Genomic DNA, 6,869 nt, shown 5'->3' with positions numbered 1-6,869 from the left:
ACCCCGTGTTTTAACAGTTCCATATGGTTAATATCAGTTGGCTGATTTCTTTAGAAACAATTAAAAATCTTGCCAGACACACAGGAAGAAAGCATGTGAGCGTGTTTTCCTGTTGCTGGTGACACTTCATCTCCTGCCCATCCCTTCAGTCTCTAACAAATTACTCAGCCTGCCAGAGCAGGATCCCTCAAAGGCTGGGAAATAACAGCCCTTGTCTGAGACATCCTCTCTTGCCACAACTAAAGTTGGGCCTTTAGGCAAACAATAACACAGAAAGAGAGCTGCTTTGTTTCTGTGGCACCAAATGACAGTATTAAGAAATGAAGCCAATGTGAAAAACAATGTGAAAACCAGCTTGAAATGCAGTACACCATTCAAGGTAAAGGAATGGACAATACATCAATAATATGTAGACCCATTTGGGAGGATGTATTGGCAAGATAGGCTAGATTTTGCTGTGGTAACACCCATCCCCAAATCCCAGTGACGTGATTACTAGGGTTTACTTCTCACTCATGCTTTCTAACAGCGTAAGGGCAAGTGCAGCTCACTGCCAAGTCATTACTCTGAGCCCCAGGCTGACAAAGAAGGAATTATCTGGAAAGCTGTTAAGCAGCATGGCAGAGGGAAAGGGAGGGTCCTAGGTTTTTTACATACATTGTCTTGTTTAACCTACCAGCCATCCAGTGAGATAGGTAGTAATATCCCTATTTTGTAGATGAGGAAATAAGTTTAGAGCAATCAAAGAACTTATTCAAAGTTACCACCTAATGAGTGGCAAAGGGAAAATTCAATTCTAGGTCTGTCTGAACGTGGCAGGCAGGCTCTAGGATGGCCCTCAATAATCCCCACACCCTGGGATTCACATCCTTGTGTAATGCCCTCCCCTTGAACGTGGACTGGACCTAGTCCCTTGCTTGCAATGAATAGCATATGGCAATGTTGCTGTTGTGATAGAATGTTGCTGCCAGTTTAGGTTATGAGAGATGGTCACTTTCACCCTACTAGCAGACTCTCTTGGCTTTCCCTTGCTAGCTTTGACGAAGCAAGTGGCCAGATTGGATAAACCCACTTGGCAAAAACTAAGGGAAACCTCTGTCCAAGAGCCCTAAAGGAGCTGAATCCTGCCAACAGCTATGTAAGGGGGATTGGAAGGTGATCCTTCCCCAGTTGAGCCTTCAAATGAGACCTCAGTCCTGTTCAATACCTTCATTGCAGCCTTGTGAGAGACCCTAAATTAGAGAATCCAGCTAATCCATATGCAGATTCCTGACCCACAAAACTTTGAAATAATAAGTGTGTGTTGTTTTAAGCCACTACGTCTGTGGTGATGTGTCACGCAGCAATAGAGAGACCATGCTGTTTCCACTGCATGAATTAGCCTCTTTTTAGCAGAGCATCCCACCCAAGCCTGTTCTCCTTACATTCCTTGTTTTGGTTGGTGATCTTCTTTGTAGCTGGTCTTCTAAGTCATAAACTTGAGAGTTACCCTAGATTTCACCCACTGCCTCTCTTTCCACGTATAAAGAGTCACCAAATCTTGTAGACACTAGGTCCTGTACATCTAAAAACCTGTTTCCTCTTCACTCCCACAGTTTAAGTCAGGGCATAAGCATCTCTGGCCTAGACTTTTTCCATGGTCCTGAATGGAGACACCTGCATCCACACTTGCTCCCCTCGAATGCATCCTCAGACGTATCACTGCCTCCCACACTACTTCTAGGACAAGTCTACACTTTATAGCATCCTAGTATGACATTGTAATTCGATGATGTAGTGTGCTACAGACTTCTTGTTACCTCCAGAACCTTCCTCCTATCCAGGCCCCAGAAAAAATGTTCTATATACTGCTTCAGGGAAGGATTGTGAGACTGAAACAGGAAAACAAAGTCATCAAGATCCTGGCTTTAAGAATTTGGACCAAAATCTTGAAGGACTCAGAGCATATATTTAATACCATGTAGTTTTTGAAGGATATATGCTAGGTCCCAATCCGTCTTCCCCAACCTAGACTAGATAAAGGTTCTGTAGACTGAGGCACAGGAAGGATGCAGGGAAAGTGTGAGACCTAAGATACCTGTGTTGCTGAGAAGGGGCTCCACTTCCTGACTCACTGTCCCCATCTCAGTCCTGGGGAGAAGAATAATAGAAACCACAGGTGGGTTTGGAGGATCAGAGAACAGAGAGACCTGAACCTGGGTTCCAGGGCTGGGAGGAGGGGACAAACAGAGGGCAAGCCTGGCAGAGTTCCCTAGCACCAAGCCTTGCCTATGAGCACGAGAGACACAGCTGAGTATGGTGCCTAGAAAGACAGGTGGCCATCTAAGTAGACTCTTGATAGGAGGCCACAAGGAAAGGAGAGAATATTAGTGGGTGCCAGTATAGACAGATGGAGAGGAAGGACAGCCTCCCTTTCCACATATAAAGGCCACTCCCACTCTCTCTGCCCTCCAAACTTAGACACAACCTAGGGAATGGGGAAGGATCCCCAATTAATGGAGATTTAGCATCCACTCCTGGGCAGGAGAGAGATTTGAAATATAGGTTTCACCCTCTCACCAAGATTCTTCTAAAACTCTTTCTATTTCTCCCCCTACTTGGAGAGAAAGCATTTGAGAAGCCAAATGTCATCCTAAAAGGTTGGCGCTTTGGGTAGGAATTTTATTCTTGAGACTTGTAGGATGATGTGAGAAGACTCAAGAAAAAGAATCACCCCAAGACTCAGCCCCAGACATCCTGCCTCCTCCAGCCCTTGCCAAAGAATTGTCTCTACCACATCCCTTCCCTGCCTGCTCCTCATCTGGCCCCAGGGACTTTCCCCATGAATTCTACTCCATCCATCTATAGAGTCCTGGAAAGAATCACATCCATGAAAACCACTTAAGGTCACACTCCACTTGTCTCTTCTATTTGGTGCAAGAAACAGGCAGAGAAAAGGGCACTCAGGCTCCTTCTATTTCTTTTTTTACCCTTTACCACAAAACTCTCTATTGCCCAAGCTATGACTAGGAAGCCAGACATTTCCTTGTAAGCAACCCCAACTCCTTGGCTCCCACTGGACTTTTGTAAGAATCTAGGGGCCAAAGGAGCCCAGAGTGGAATTTTCTGGATTTGAAAGGAAGTTAGAATCACAGCCCCTGGGGAGTTGTGTCTATCCCTGTTTCTGTGATGACGTGTCCAGAGCACAGGGACAGAAGGGTTTATGGGCTATTAGAAAATAGGAAAAAACAAGCCAGATAACTATTCACTTAGAAGTTAACTCCTGATGCTCCTAACCACTCCATCCAACGACCTTTCCGTGGGAGAGAATGAAGGATCCTGTACAACATAATCAACAAGCACAGTTTCAGTGAGACATCCGATGCTTGGTCTTTTGGTCTGGTCCTAACAAGTATTTAGATGCTTGTGTGATTATAAACCTGGGACCATAAAGGAAACAGTGGAGAAGGTGTGTTGTCATTGGTGTGTGCGTGTGTGCGTGCACATGTGCGTGTGTGTGCATGTATGTGTCATCCCCATTAACTAAGGAAACCTAACGGCAATGTCAGCCTCAGTACAGGATAACTAGCTGCTGCTTCTGTTTCCTCCTGTCGTGGACCTGATTTCCTTTTTTTCCCTGACCTTCTCATCCACTTTTAACCTGCGTTTCTCCTCCACCTCAAGGCAAATCCAAACTCCTCTCAACCACAGTTCTCACTCACTTCTTCTAGTCTCTGTCTTCTCATTCATCACATTTTGGAGAGTGAAACAACCCTTCCTCACTCCCTCCCTTGTCCCCTCCTAAAGGGGGTCTGCTCTGTAGCCAACCAGCTCTGCTTTTCAGAGAAACTGCCCTGTGGAGCCAGAATCCCTGTATTCGTTTCTGGTGTCTGCTGTACCTAAGTACCCAACCAGGTGGCTTAAAAACAACAGAAACTTATTGTCTCACAGTTCTGGAGGCTGGAATTCCAAAATCAAAGTGTCAGCAGCGCCATGCACTTAGCACCCTCCGAAGGCTCTAGGGCAGACTCCTCCCTTGCCTCTTCCAGCTTCTGGCGATGGACATCAGTCCTCTGCATTCCCTGGCCATGCCATCGGTCCTCTGCATTCCAGCTGCGTCCCTCCAAACTCTGCCTCTGTCATCACCTGCTGTTCTCCCTGCATCTCTGTGTCTTCATGCAGCATCCTCCTCTCTGTATGTGTCTGTGTCTAAATGCCCCTCTTCTTATAAGGGCACCAGTCATAATGGATTAGGGCTGACCCTAATGACCTCATCTTTTTTTTTTTTTTTTGCGGTACGCGGGCCTCTCACTGCTGTGGCCTCTCCCGTTGCGGAGCACAGGCTCCAGACGCGCAGGCTCAGTGGCCATGGCTCACGGGCCCAGCTGCTCCACGGCATGTGGGATCTTCCCGGACTGGGGCATGAACCCGCGTCCCCTGCATCGGCAGGCGGACCCTCAACCACTGCGCCACCAGGGAAGCCCATGACCTCATCTTAACTCTACATCTTAACAAGATTATATCTGCAAAGACCCTATTTCCAAATAAGGTCGCATTCACAGATACCAGGGTTTAGAACTTCAACAATTCAACCCTCACAGACCCCATATCCATCTCTGAGTTAAATTAAAAACAAACTAACAGAGACTCATCAGGATGCTGATTCAAGAGCAGAAGGCTATGCAGGCCCAGGCAGGAAGCTGGAAGTCTTTGGTCACGGAATTCTAGGAAGTGCCCTAAGAGTGATCTAGAAAAGAAGGAGGCTTTTCATGGGCACAGCCTCTCAACCCATAGATGCTGTACCCTGTAAGGATGAGTGCAAAAGGGAGAAGGTCTGCACAGGGCCCTCTAAAGAATGCCCACCCAAGGTAGAGTCCTCGGAGGGCTGCATCAGCATCACCTGGGAGCTCCTTAGAAATGCAGAATCCCAGGTCCCACCCCAGACCAATTAAATCTGAATCTTTGGAAGTGAAGGGTGGGGTAGGTAGCAAGTATCGGGGTGTTCCCCAAGCTCTCCTATAATTCTTACGCATGCTGAAGCTTGAGAGCTGCTGCTTGGAAGCTTGGTTCCCAAGACAGAGTCCATCTTGTTCCTCTAAGGGTCTATGGGCATCTCTAACAGAAGAGGCACATCCTCTGCTAGCCACTCAAGTGATGGGGATGTCATTATGTAAAAAGGAAGCCCAGTGCTTTGGTGAAAACATCTCTAGAGGCAAAATTGCATTTCTTGTGTTGAGCAAAAATCTGCATCCCTGTAATTTCCACCTCTTGGTTAATGTTATTCTCTGAAACTCCAAAAGAAATCCATTCTCTTTTCCAAAAAGAACAGATTGAAGGTATTCAAATATGGCTGTCATGTCCTCAATTTTTTCCTCCAAAGTCCACCTTTCTACACCCATGTTTTTTAGTGTAGAGGAGGAAGGTATGACGTAAGGAGTATATCAAGATTGAGTGCAGGGCACTGTTGAGTTTGTTTTTGGTGAAGACATTTGATTTGAAACCTTAAATGATATTAAAGCAGAATATGAGGTATTTATTTATTTTGGGCTGCATTGGGTCTTCATTGCTGCGGCGGGCTTTCTCTAGTTGTGGCGAGCGGGGGCTACTCTTCATTGTGGTGCGTGGGCTTCTCATTGCGGTGGCTTCTCTTGTTGTGGAGCATGGACTATAGGCGTGTGGGCTTCAGTAGTTGCAGCACATGGGCTCAGTCGTTGAAGCATGTGGGCTGTAGGGTGCGCAGGCTTCAGTAGTTGTGGCGTGCAGGCTCAGTAGTTGTGGCGTGCAGGCTCAGCAGTTGTGGCTCGTGGGCTCTAGAGCACAGGCTCAGTAGTTGTGGTGCATGGGCTTAGTTACTCCGCAGCACGTGGGATCTTCCTGGACCAGGGATCGAACCCATGTCCCCCGCATTGGCAGGCGGATTCTTAACCACTGCGCCACCAGGGAAGTCCCAAGGTATTTTTTAAATGTTTATCAAAAAGGACCATATGTTAGAAATGACCTTCTTAGTTAGATGACAGAAGGGATAAGGATCCCAACTCTTTCTTCCCAGATCCCTGCTCACAGAGGCAAAAAAAATCTAAGACTTACTCAGCTACATACCTACAAAGATGAGAAATATTGGAGAGAAAAATATGGGAGATTTTGAAATGGGAAGAAGGCATTATTGGCTATCTTTTATGTGGAGCATCAATGACCATCAGATTCCTTAAATGTGCATGCCTTTGTTTGTCTTTGACTAGGCTGTATACAACCCTGCAAAGACAGAAGTTAACTTGTAGAGAATAGACAGTAATGCAAATAATTCTTGTCATAGAAATGCTAGTTTTGTCCACTGGAATGCAACTGATGTTACTCTCTCTGTATATTGCCCCGTTCTGCTCTTTACATTATAAATTCATTTCCCAAATTCCTTAGCAATCCATATATATGTGGTATATTTGAAAAAGAGGTTAAAATACCTTCCTGGTTCCTTCATTGATTAATGAGTTAAATAAAATCTTAGACACTTGTTTATTTTTTATTTGGATGAAAGTCACAATTGTACCTTATTTTGAAAATTATCCTTTAGCAATAGTTTTCCTTATAATCACTCATCTCTCCATCCATCTTTTGGCTTTATTAATTGCTCACATTTTGTAGATATAGAAGTACCTAAAATTCCAATACTATTATTGTTATTGAAAGGGGACCACTTCCAGGGCCCAAGAGTGGGCTGTTGTCTAAAACTCAGAAATCAGTTACCTGAGGAGACACACGTACTGACAAAGCAACAGACTTTATTGGGAAGGGGCACCTGGGCAGAGAACAGGAAAATAAGGGAAACCAGGAGCACTGCTCTGTCATGTGGCTCGCAGCCTCAAGTTTTATGGTAATGGGGTTAGCTTTCTGGG

This window comes from Mesoplodon bidens (genome assembly GCF_964165515.1).
Source record: "Mesoplodon bidens genome assembly, chromosome: 11".
In the NCBI taxonomy this organism is placed as follows: domain Eukaryota; kingdom Metazoa; phylum Chordata; class Mammalia; order Artiodactyla; family Ziphiidae; genus Mesoplodon; species Mesoplodon bidens.
This window is presented reverse-complemented; position numbering follows the sequence as displayed.